Here is a 13,373-nt window from a genome sequence, read left to right on the forward strand (position 1 = left end):
GCTGATTCAGCCCATTTTTGAACCGCCGCCAGCTACCTTGGTATTAAAGTCATTGCCAAGGTAGGCAGATTTCTTTCTTGGCAATTTCCCTTCTTAAGCTCAAATTCTTGAGCGGCCCGAATTGTAGAAAATAATTCAACTGATCAGTCATCACACACACCATTTGTTGTCTTCTAAATGTCTATGAGTCATCTCTATGTGTCTGCAATGATGCCTTTCATCAGGCAGGCGTAGTTGTGTCATACAGAGCAAAATCTATTCCTATTGATCACCATCACCCCTTCAACTGCTGGAATACAAAGCTTTAAGCGGAATATATAACTAAACAGACCATGTTTTATCAATTGAAAGCAGGTGGGCTGCCCCATATTTTTCCGTTTTATTGCAACTTTTCCTTTAGTGTGTCCCATTTGATGTATTGAACATAGATTAGGAAGAAATGCAAAGGCATTTTTTGCTGATCAAAATCAGCCAAAAAAAGTCCATGATTTGTTCCACAGATTCTTCAAAACAGCATTTCTCCTGTTTTATTGTAAGTGGGAGGTGACGTAGGAAACACCAAGTTAATATTTATTGTGTGATATCTTTATCTGATTCTTCTTTTGCCTTTCTGTCAGAACAACGCTACTGAGAAGTGTTTCCAGCTTTTGTGTTAAAAAGGGGGAACCTGGACAGTCAATGAACACCTCAAAGATGAACAACGTGTAATATCTTCTTGTGACATATACCTTTGTCAAACAGTCCAGACTTTGATAACCAGTGTGTTATGTGGTGCATAGATTTGCATTGTTAATCGGTACGTGTGTTTTTGATGAGTTTCCATGGCGGATGCGAGAGTTCAGCTGGACAAAGGTCACTGAGGTGGGCTTCAGTTCAATGCTGATGGGAACTATGGAGATCAGAGGAACAATAAAAGCTGCAAGGCTTTCCTTTTCCCTTTTCTGTCCGTGCACTCATTGGCTTTGGAGGTAGACCTTAAGGGACGGGCTTGTCAGTGTTGCCGACTTGGCAACTTTCTCGCAAGATTTAGCGACATTTGAAACTAGTGCTGATAGCTACTTTGTTGGCAGCGCTGGGCTGGGTTTTGTGGTTGGATCATTTTTAGAAATCTAGCTTACTCTTGCTAGTTTCTCAAGATTACCAACCCTAGCTTTTAAGTATGGTTGTAGGGTAATTCCCAAAACTGCCCCCCTTGAGACCTAGCATTCAGATAAATGGATCAGTGTCCACTTGTCTTGCTATTTATACTTATCTACCTCCTTGTGATTTGTAGTCAATGAGCTAAAACATGTGTTAAACCCTGTATGGCCCTTGAAGGATAAGGGTCAGATAGTGTCCAGTGAATTAAGATCAGAGCCATAATTTATACAACCATGTCTTCAGGCAGTATTTAAAAGACGGTCCTCCCCTACAGCTACGCCAGAAATAAAGCACCACAACAGGACATTTCTCAAGTAGCAACGGTGAGGAAGAATCGTTAGGTCCATCCTTACATTGTTTCCCTACGTTGCATCCCCACCTCTGCTCCTTAATGGGTTCCTGGCATTGACAGGCAGGAAAAAACAGAGTCTGTCATGAGAGGAGTCCAGAGTGCACAGGGAAACACGGGACTTCCTAATGGAACCTTCATCGCTAAATGCTGTGTTGTAATTGGCTCGCTGCAGGAGGCAGGAACTTCCCGTCTAAGTGTTATTGGAAGTGACCACTCCCTGCGCAAAGTCAAAGACTTATTGAGTGTGTGTCTGCATATATGTGTGCTTGTTTGTGGGAGTCAGTTGTGTGTTTTCAACCTGAAATAACCTTTGGCTTTCCGAGTGTGTATTTTAATATTTTAAATGCTTGTGTGTGTATAAATATATCAGTTGTGGATACAGTGTGATGTTCTTCTTGTGGAGGTTGTGGGAGACTTGAGTTCCACTGACACATGACATGCTTAATTACTAAAACATGTTGTGCATGTACTTTTATTGCACTGCGCACAATCTTGTGCGATATCTTCACATACCGTCTTAACTGCTCAGTTTGCAAACATTCCTGTCACCTTTACAGCATTTCCCATTTTCCCGCTGACCTCAGCTTCCACCTGCAGGTTTTGATTATACGTTTTCCTAAGAGGTTTATTATCTTCGCTCCCCATGTGCTGCACTTAATGCTTACTCCATTATCAACACTGTGCATACTCTGCATCCACATTAGAAGTCTGTTCCATGTGAGTTCACTGGCTGAGTTCACTGGCACCCACCCACACACACACTCAGTGACTGTCTGCGTTGCCTCCTGCTGCTCTTGCTGGCAGCAGGAGTTGCAAGGAGAGATTGTGAGTAAACCACAACTATGTGAGAGTATAGAGGACTGTGATCGTCGCTGTGGCTGCTGGACAATAGTGGGAAGTCAGAAGGATTCAACTGTTGTATCAAACCGAGCCAGTGGTTTGCAAAATCTTGGTTGGTTTTGAAAATAGATCTTTTTTGCACCCCCATATAATAGAGTCAAACAAAGTTAAGACTGTATTTCTTAAATTTGGATAACAGACTGACCAATAGTAAAATAGTTAAGGAGATATATAAGATTTCTTAATAAATTAGTTCATCAGACAATTAATCCGGAAGATTTGGTGCTTCGCATCCTCTATAGGGTTGGTAGAGCCCCAAGTCAAAAATGTCTTAAGACATATTTCTCAGCTGCGTGACTTCTAAAATGTTTGCCGAATAAACGCTGAACACAGAACCGTCCCCACAAACCAGCCACAACCAATATCAGCCAGCTGCCGAGCTGCAGTGCCAGCAGACTTGTGCTTCCTATCAGCAACAAGAATAACGACAGCAGTGTAGAAGTGCAGATGTAAACAAGTCGGTGTGTGTCTTTTTCTTTAGTTTGTGTGTGTGTGTTTGATTTTTGAACATTTTCATCCTGTGAACATGTGAATGAGTCAAGAGGTGCTTCCATGAGCTGCTTCACATCTAAAATGTCTTGTACTTCCTGTCTGAATATATTTAGGCTCTGACGGCGTTCGTGTAAAGGTCATTTGTGATCGTGTGAGCTGCTGGTGCTGAAGATTTTGTTGTATTATTTATTTTGTCTTGTGTGTGCAGGTGTCATCTTCTTGACTTTGCCCGCTGTTTTGTTGTTGAAGGTGTTATTATTAAATGGTAAAAGTCAGCTATAATGCAGTGTTGTTGTATCGTCTCGTCCTGATGTGCTTGTGTCTGGGCACCTCTGTGCACCTGTTCTACTAAGTGACGGGTTTTGTGTTTGTCGCTTACTCCAAACGCCCCAAACCTTATTCTCAGGACAACCTCAACATATGCTTTCTCTAGCGACAACTCCTTTTTTTCTTATGAACGTTTTATGTCTCCCATCTGCAAGCCAAAAAGAAAATTGTCTCAATGGCACTCTCTCCTCCACGCCCTCTCTATCTCTCCCTCGCTGTTGCACACACATAACACAAACACACACACACACACACACACACACACACACACCTCTGTTGTTTCTAAGGTAGTTATCGCTTTCCCAGAGGTTAAAGCACACACATTTTAGATGATGGAAGTAAAGATGAGCACCAGAGAGGCAGAGATGAAACAAAGATGAAAAGGGAGATAAAAAAAGTGATGGAATGAGGGGAGAGACATGATTTGTTTTAGAGAGAGAGCGAGAGAGAGAGAGTGTGTGTGTGTGTAAAGCTTCTTTGATGTTCTTCCCATCTTTCAATCTGTGTTGAGATGGCTTGCACTAATGGGTTGCATGAAGCTCAGGAATGTAGATCAACAGATGAATGCCTCACCGCTGCGTTTGACTGTGTGCGTCTGTGTGATTGGGAGTGTGAGAGTGAAAGCAAACTGCAAGTATGCGGTGTTGGTACATGCACACACACACACTTGCTTGTAAGCTACCAGGTTATGAGCTCTCAGAGGTGTGTGTGTGTTTACCTCAGTAAGAACCTTTCTCATGTGAGTTGCAGAGTGTTTGGTCTCAGTGGAGCTGTTGCCTGACCTGGATTTAATGAGCCCTGAACCATGTCTGCTCCTCCACCTGTGAGTGTGTGTTTGTGCATTTCGGTTTCTCACAGAGGACCATGCGGACACGTCTGTATTTGCCCATTGTTTTCTATGTTATGTATATACTCACATATTTACAGTGTTCCCACTACGTTCTGGAAACCAATCTTGGAGCCAACAAATGTAATTCAGGTAGAGTTTACGTAATACTGTGTAACAACAGAAATGTGCTTAGCAAGCAAAGAAATGAGAAAAAAAACGACACCGTTAAAATATTCCCAAATAGTGCGCCGATGAAAAAGTGTGTTAAATACAGTTTGTGGCATAAATGTCTCTCTGTGGACAAAAAAAAGAATGAATTGTGTGTGCTTTCAGATACAAAGGCACATAATATCACAACTGGGTTCTGCTGGCAGCGGGCAATAGGATCCAAATGTTAGTAAAAAGGCAGTTTGTGGAGGATAACTCTTGGTGACAGGCAGTCAGTATTAAGTAAATAAACACTGCAGACTTGTCAGACAGAACACATACAGCTGGCAGGCAACAGGTAAGAGGCAGGCAAAGAAATCAGTGGAGACCTGCCTCTGTAGCAACATCAGGCACATTTGACAATCTGGCAACAGCTGAAAAGCTAAATCTATAACTGTGTTCTTACTCAGGAGCTGCTTCCTTTCCCTCAAGAATGAATACGTCGGTTGACAAGGCTGTCCCCCTTCAAGTGCATTTGAGAAATGTGGCCTCCGATGCATCTCTTTCAGCTCTTATTTCCACCGGGCATCCTTACTCTACTACGGAGACTCCAAAAAGAGAGTCAGAGGCATAGGAGGAGGTAGAGAGGGAAGGCGCAGGTGACACTGTGACACAATCAGACTAGATTGCAGCACTTGAACTGGCACACCCACCATGAATGAGTCCAATCAGCCAGATTGTATCATCAGGGAGGCTTTTTCTGTCTGTCACTCAGAGCCCAGTGTTTAAAGCCCATCTTCATTTGGAAATTCAGTTCCTGAACTGAAATATCCATGTCGCAAAACTGCTTTTAGGTTTATTATTTTGTATTCTTCGACAGTACAACAAGCAAATGAAAAGAGACTAGATGGGACATTTTAAGATCCTTATTACAGTGTACGAGATTATTGAAAAACATATGTATGAAGTTGTTTAATTACTTGTGTGACATAATAACCACGCTGGATATTCAGAAACGGTGTTTTATTACTTTCCATATCTACTTTGAGATGATGTGCTCTTGTTTGCATTCATTTTTATTGTATATTATTATTCGTAACACTGGGACCACATGGCTACTTTTGGAACATTTCCTTGGTTTCTTAAGTAGTCCAGTTGTTATTGGACAGTGGTAGTATAGTTGCAACAATCATGACTCATGAAGGGAAATTATTTCAGTAAACCATGAAAAAAAAACTTGATTAAGGAATTGAGAGTTGCACTTTGATGTGTTTTTGCAGAGAAAATGTATACGTGTATGTGTTTCCATACAGTATGTCTTCATACTTTCATTCATTCATTTTTTTCTCTTGCTACACCTCACACCAGGATATCTACTTCTATCTTCTTCTGGTCCCTGCAGCTCCAGAAGGTGCTGACACGTTATCTCCCTGTTCTCCCAGGTAACTAAAATCCACAGACGGCTCTCCATGCCAGCCAATCAGATAACAGATAGCCCCTAATTTCGAGTCAGCGCTGCATGCCTTTCATCTCGCTGCTAAAAAAGTGTTTCGCTCGACAGATAGGATCCTGTGGAGTGTTTACTGTGTGCAGCATGTGAGGAATGGGCATAATGAGAAGGAGGCTACAGAGGGGTGATCTTGTGCTTGATTTCAAGGATGAAGAAATGAATGAAGGGAGGAGGAAAGGAGCGAGGTATGGTGCGGAATAGATGAGCAGGGTGGTTGGAGACAATTTGAAAAGAAAGGATTGAGTAGAACTGATGGAGGGAAGGGTGACGAGAAGAGGGAGACAGAATACGTCTTTCAGCTCACTTCTCCCATGTCAGCGCTAAGGAGGCCTGGTAGAGAGGCATTAAAGGAATGAAGGAGAGAGAGAGAGAACGTCAGCAGGGCATTCCAGAGGCCATGTTTCTCCCACTATCTGTCTTCCTGCCTGTATGTCTGCGACCCAATCAGACATTTCTATCAGTCAGCAGTCGGTTCCTGAAACACTGAGGCTCTTTTTGCATCCAGCAAATCAGATGCAGAGAGATGGAAGGAGGGAGGAGGGAAAGAGAGAGAGAGAGAGAGAACAACTGAGGATAGAACGGGGAAGAAAAAAGCAAGAGAGGAAGAAGATAAGAGGAGGCAGCAGTGACGGGTGAGGGGGGAGCGAGGGAGAGAGCACAATCTTTATCCCTGATATAATTGGCATCTTAAATTAGGTTTTCTGTAGCACCAGTCTCACTATATCACTCTCACGCTCATATTTCCTTAGCAACATTAGTGTCTTAATGAAACTCTCGTCTGAGCCTCAGAGCAAATTAGATTCCTCCGTCACTGAGAATTCTTGTTGTTCCGCATATTTACAACGGACAAAGAAGGCTATCCTGTTCAAACAAGTCTGCTTGGTCAGCTGTCACTGTTAATTATTTTAACCATTGAGTGATGGGGTACAGACGTACGTGCAGTTTCATAGTGCATAAGGATGCATATAATAGTGGCACAACAGAAAGCAGCAGTCAGTGCAGAACATGTTCTCAATAAATATATAATCAATATGTGAATGCGGTTTGGTTGCATGCCTTGGAAGAATGTGCAATAAATGAAGAGCAATGCAGATACATTCCTGTCGTGTTGGCTCTGAACTCCAGCACATTTAAAATTAAATAATTACTGTGAGGTCAACATTGACTCTAATTTGAGTGGGTTCACATTCGTATCTGGGTGAATGGTGTTTGAATGTCCAAAAATGAAGCTACTGCGTATAAAAATAGTCTATAAGGGCTTCTCTCAAAACCCATTATAGCTGAAAATCACCCATTGATCTCTTTTCAATCCGTTGAATGCAGAGCACAAAAAAAATAAAATAAAAAAGACACTAACATTTAAAAATAGGGCCCCGAGTACATCACACTTTGTTCCTGCTGTGTGGTCATGCCTTCTCCCAGGAGCTAAAGCCAACACATGCAATTGGCAGCCTGCGCCGCAGCACAAATACAGAACAATAGTGACCCACTGACGCATTTTGTTTCTCTGTGTCATGATGCCACCGCCGCGCATTGTCTGGGGCTGACTAAGCCGCTTCAGAGCTCTCCATGCGATGCTCCAATTTGGCCACAACCCAGAGCCCCAGATTTGTCCTAAACCATTTCAGTTTGGACGTTTGTGCCAACTGTCGATTAATGTAGAGAGAAATAACTAGCCTGCATAACAAACCATAATCAAGCAGATGGGTCGTGTTTAGTATGTCTGTTTGGTCTAGTCCTGTCATGTCTTTATCGGAGCGTCTTGCTGTTTTGCACCCTTATCTGGCACATCGTCGTAGGTTTGTTTACTGTGAAAAGATGTACGCTATCTGGACAACCTGTGTCTTTGATCTGCGAGTAGTCTTCTGTATAATGTGAGAGTGTATGTACAGTATGTGTTTAATATTTTTTTTTTATTATTGATGCTGAAAACTCTCGTCCTCCCTCTGAGCTTTAACACACACACACACACACACACACACACACACACACACACACACACACATTCATGCACAAATGGATGAAGCGAGGTCTGCAGAAAATATATTTTCCAGGCTCCGAGGTTATTTTTATTCTCTTTGTCTCTCTCCACCCCCTCCCCTTTTCTATCCATCCATTCATCTGTGTGGGGCTGTGTGTGAGTGAGGCTGAGAGAGAGGAGATGAAAGAGTGGGGTTTTCACTAGACACACACGTACACACAGTCACACACACACACAGCTCTCCTAATGTACTTTGTGATTGTACAGTGTACTGAATTTTCTTGCATTCTGACATTCACATGTTCCACTTCCTGATGAAATTCTGATGAAAAAAGAAAGGGTTAATGTGCTTTGAAGGTGCCTAAATTGAAAGAATTTCTAAATGTAAAAGTTGCATCATTCATTAAGTGTTTGTGTGTGTGTGTGTGTGTGTACACCTTATACATAACTAGGATGAGTCAGTTTCCAAGAAACAGTGTATGTACATGTGTGTGTAGATGGTTGCATGCTTTAGTAATGACTTAAATTATTAATTGATTAGTGTCGTCCATTAGTGTTTTTGTTAATCAACTATTAAACTAGTTAATCGACTTTTCTTCAGTTAAACTGCCAATTTACGAATGTGAAAAGTACAAATATAATCCCTATGGCAGCCACCAATAATGGCCAAAAATGCTGATCTTCTTGTTACCGTTAACATCTTGAAATTGAATGAACTGTTGGTGGATTGACTGCTGCAGTGCCCGGTTGACTCTTGGCACACAGCTTTGTGGGGTATTTAACATGGTGGTGAATGGGAAGAGCGTAAACTGACGGGCAGGAAGAGCCCTCCCTTTGATGGGATTAGCACAGCGGCAGACAGAGACTAGTGCTTTGGATTGATTAAAGTGTAATCCTGGTGGATAATCATGCCTCCTGATGTGACGTGTGTGGCCAGCACCCCCCCCCCCCCTCCCCATCTCTATCTTACACATAAACACAAACTGAGTCTTCTGTCACTTTCACACTCTCTGTGCTCTCTCCATCTTCTTTCCCATTTCTTATTATGTCTTTCCTTGACTGTAGCCTCTTGAAAAAAGGTCAAGAGTAATGCAGAAGAGATAGCAAGGATGGGAAATTAACATCTATCATCTCTATGTCTCATCGGAGATTTATCCGGAAGGTTTAAGGGATGGTATCAAGCTTATCTCAGATAGTGGAAAAATAGGTCTCCCTCACTCCATGTTACTGTTTCTACGTCCGTTTATGTTCATGTAAGAGAATGTGACTCCCTAACTAGAGAGACGCTATGTCCAATATCACATGCTGAATCAGAAATAGTCTCCAGTGGGTAATTTCTTTTAATTCTAGAAATTCATGAATCATCATTATTTTATATCACTGACAGGTGCATAGCTGTGATTTACACATTCATTAAAGGCAAAGCCCTGAGAGATGTACGTGCTAAGACTTCATTTTTCATTCAATTGTAGAGTTCTACATTACTACATTACTACATTAGTACATTTTGGACACTCAAATAAAATGACAGAAAGTAAATGTATTGCATTAAGATGCAAACATTGAGTCACAGACACTGTCCTACACGGTTTTCACAATTAAAAGAACCTGTTTTTCCGTCTACAATTTTCAAAAACGTCTTTTATTGTGTAAATCCCTTTTTTAATATGACATCTAGTGGACATTTGCAGCTGGTCTGGCTGCTATCTCCAAATGCAAGTTGTTGCTCCAAGTTTGGCTCAACACTATTGTTCCCTCCCCCCCCCCCCCCCCCTTCTATTTTAAACAACTTGATGTAGCGGAAACACATTTGTATTGTCCAATACTGTCCTCAGAAGGTTTAAAGTTATCAGACTTTTGGAAAATGTAGTTAGCATCTTTCAGTATTTTCTAAAATGTCAACAAGCGAACTGCAGATTCATTATCAATGAAAATAATCCTTACTTTCAACCCGGATGCCGATTGAATGATCATAGTATTGAGCAGTCTCACTGTATTGTACGTATGCCTCCATTAGCAGTAAGGCGGTATTTGTCAGCAACATGGACACAGAATCGTTTCAAGTTTTCCATGCTTCGTTCCAAGATGGGAGACTCATGGGAACATTGTTCAAGAGGGCCACTGAGAGTATAGAACGGAGGTCAACTATCAGGGGGGGGAAGCAGTGAGGAGCTCTGTAGAATGTCTGTGTGATAGCCTGGAGTATGGGAACTTGCCTGCAGCCTAGGGAGAAGGCCATTTATTTTAGATTCACATTCCACATCTATGGTCTGGATAAATTCAGCAGCGACGTATTCGTCATGTTCTGAGGGAGATTAAAAGTGTGGTTTGGCTTTAACTATGGGAACACAGTTAGCAGCCTATAACACAAGGTCTTTTATTTACACTCTCTAAAACTGTTTATTCTGCCATTTATACTGTGGGTTGTAAAAGAAAGAGGCAACAGAAGAAATTGTAACAAAGTGGTTAGTGACTGAATAACAAAGAACAAAGAGCTCTAGTACATACTGGCAATTAGGAGAAGACGGAAATACATAATACAACACCCAGGCTACTTATTTCAGCTTCACACAACAATCGCACAAACATACTTGGTCATTTTTTTTTTGGTTCAGCTTGGTCACCTGAACAAGCTGTGCATTTCTCTCGCCGCTTTCTTTTTGCTCAAGGATTTTATAATATCATAGCAACTCCAGTGGTGACATCTTATCCTGGCCGACAAAGCAGGGGACAGGAAAGGAAATCAATACTGAGAGAATAATATAGATCCAAGATATGAGCTGCATGCTGGTATGTGTCGACATGAAGCGACAGAGATGTGCTTGACCCTGATTCTGCTGCTGTTCTCTGTTCATCAAAGAAAAGGATTTGGCCCCCATGAAGCATATTTTGGAAACATATGGAGGCTTGTCAGCATGTCTACTGGTAGGTAGGTAAGTAGGCCTGTGAGGCTGTAGCTGTCTATTGCCATTTCTTTGAATCATTTTTGCATCATTTGCTAAAAGTGTCCTTTCTCACATTTGTTAAACACTTTCTTTCATGCCTGCTTTTCAGGTTTGAATCATTTGCTGAATCTCTCTTTGACCCTCTTTCGGACACACTAGCCTCACACATGGAGCTCATCTTAAACCATCTGCACTGTGTATCTCTGGCCATCTGCTGCTTTCTCAACCTCTTGACAGTGGTCGAAATGTTACTGAGTGCTGTCGATGGAGAGGCCAGCAGATTAAGCTTTTTGACGGGCTTCCTCCCCCCCCTTCACATTGAGTGTGTGGTAATAGGAGTATAAAGTAACAGATGGTTTTCTCACATCAGCATCATGAAAAGAAGGGGATTTGAAGGGCGCTTCCCTCAAGGTGGTTTTCTAATAAACATACAGCGTAGTTTTTATTGGCACGCTAATCCGTTGCATCCTGTGCTACATTTGACATATTGGACACTGTGATAGACTGGGGACTTGTCCAGAGTGCCTTCCTCTCGCCCGATAAGAGCTGGGGAAGGCTCCAGCCCCCCAAGGCTTTAAACAGCATGAGGGGGTAAAGATTTTTGGGTGGCTAGATAGATCGATGGGTGTGTCACATTGCTATAGAGCAGGGGTGGGCGATTATTTGTCCCAAAGGGCCACATGAGAAACAGGGACTGTTGTGGAGGGCCGGACCAATAGACTGAACTCAATCCTGCTCTATATTATTCCACCTTTTTATTAAAATTGAATAGTTTTTCAGTTCAGTGCGAGAAATCTAGTCTGTGTTTGGCTTGAACGAGTGCACTGAAGACAGGTTGAATGTCTGAGGTGGAGATGTGAAAGACAGGTGATCGTCAGTGAGAGAGGATCTGGATCTGGATTTGTTAAACTTTATCACGGAGAATGTTTGTTCACAGATGTAGGTCGATCCAAAGAGCATGTTGCTTTAGCAGCTTAGCTAGCAAAGCCTCAGATGTCCGTGCCCGCTCTGCATCAGGCAAGTTTCCGTATTTCTCTTGTTTCGTCTCGTGATGGCGATTCAAATTGTAATCCTTAAACACTGCGATCTGTTTTCCACAAACTAAGCACACGGTTGACTTCAGTAAATAAATACTTAGAAGTCCATGTTTTGCTAAAAACTCTACACTCTGTATCAGTCTTTTTTTTTAACATATGGCTGACATTTCTGAGGGCTAACAGCTAACTCACATCTACCGTAAACTCAGTTCACCAACACATTGCAGTGACGCTGCTGCTCGCACACATTCACAAATGTACTAAAGTACATAAATTGAAGAAAAAAAAACAGCAACAGTCGCCTTTAAAATAAAAGCAATGCAGCTGTATTCCGTGCGTGATGTACACTTATTTACGTTTATTCCTAATTTCCCATTGACAGGTATGGCCCGGGGGCCGTACAATGCCCAGGTCTGCTATAGAGTATGAAATTTACAAATGAATCTTCTTTTCGAGAGTTAGATGAGAAGATCAATAATCAATCTCACAGCCAGCAACAGTTTGGGTGCAGTGACTTCCTGGAGTCGTCACAGTGAGGTTGCCAGATTTTATATCTATTCTTAAACTTGTGCTCGCCAGGGGTCCCCTCTACCCCTGCTGTCATTCTTGCTATAATAAGTTAATCTCCATGAACTCAATGTATAGACACGAGAGAGGCCGCAGTCTTGTCATCCAACATTTGAGCAGAAAGCAAATAGGATTCATTTCCTAAAACGTTTGATTCTTTGAGACTGTCAGGTAATTGTACAAGTAAAAATGCTGAATCTTTGCTTGTCACAGCCAATTTAGGATTTGCTTGCCTCCCATTATATCATATCATTTTGAATTAAATACTTACGGGTTTTCATGATTGCACAAGATACTTGGAAGACATCGCTCCGGGCTTTAGGCATCTGTGATGGGCACTTATCACTGTCTGACATTTTATAAACTGAACGATTAATCAATTAATTCCTTGCTGTGCAGCTTGATTAAAATCTGGTTAATGTAGTTGCTCTGTGAGCTGGTATGAAGTATAGTCTATTTTGCTTATAATAGAAAAGGGGGTCATTTAAAGTCTTCATCCTTTTTTTCTTCATTTAAATGTCTTTCTTATCCCTCATGTTTTGAAATTTAGTCTCCGTTGACTTTTCGTGTCCCGCTCAATTATTCAAATAAGTGTGAAGGTCCAGAAAACTCAACAGCATGTCCACCTCTCCCTGCTGTAGGAAGCCTGCCTATTTTTACCAGCTTGCAAAGCTGTAATTTCCAAATGGCTTTTTACAACTCTGGCGTGTTGACAGCCTATCCATGTATTCCCCAGGTCAGTTGTCCATTGCGAAATCATCATAGTGTTGTGGCCACGGTGGTGAGAGAGAGAGAGGAGCAGCAGGTACAAGAGAGCCGAGGCATAAAGCAGGGACGGGTTGGAGAAAAAGAAAGCAAGTGTGCACTCAGCTCAGGAGCTAAAATAAGATAGAAACAAACATGGCTTTACTCCATCTACTGGAGAGAGAGATACAGTTACGGTACTTTGAAGAGCAGGGGAATCCCACTGAGGTGACCAGCTCCCAGAATCCTTCGTTCCGCCAGTTTTTCCGTTTGTGGTTCCTCATCCCTGTACCATATGATCATGACCTTGAGAGAAAGAGAGAAAACGTCTTTTTCATCCGTCATTGTTGTTTAGAACGAAAAGTTGCTTCTCTGCGAGTCTGTGTCGCCTCGCACACACAC

At 42.0% G+C, this 13,373-nt stretch overlaps 1 protein-coding gene and 1 long non-coding RNA gene across 3 annotated transcripts in view; one reads left to right on the top strand and one right to left on the bottom strand.

Annotated features, from left to right (window-relative positions):
- kank4 (KN motif and ankyrin repeat domains 4) overlaps window positions 1-13,373 on the top strand; it is a 64,923-nt gene that overhangs the window by 6,477 nt on the left and 45,073 nt on the right. The window lies entirely within an intron of this gene.
- Window positions 8,641-13,373, bottom strand: part of LOC142946807 (uncharacterized) — a 33,782-nt gene continuing 29,049 nt past the window's right edge. The window contains exons 2-3 of one of the 2 annotated variants that reach the window (XR_012953141.1): window positions 13,173-13,277; window positions 8,641-12,944 (exon numbers count right to left, since the gene is read on the bottom strand). This is a non-coding gene — a long non-coding RNA (uncharacterized LOC142946807). Of the gene's footprint in view, window positions 13,278-13,373 lie in introns of both variants that reach the window. The other variant, XR_012953142.1, reaches the window with a different exon arrangement.

This window comes from Anarhichas minor, unplaced genomic scaffold, assembly GCF_050575085.1.
Source record: "Anarhichas minor isolate MPS153535 unplaced genomic scaffold, ASM5057508v1 ptg000010l, whole genome shotgun sequence".
NCBI lineage: Eukaryota > Metazoa > Chordata > Actinopteri > Perciformes > Anarhichadidae > Anarhichas > Anarhichas minor.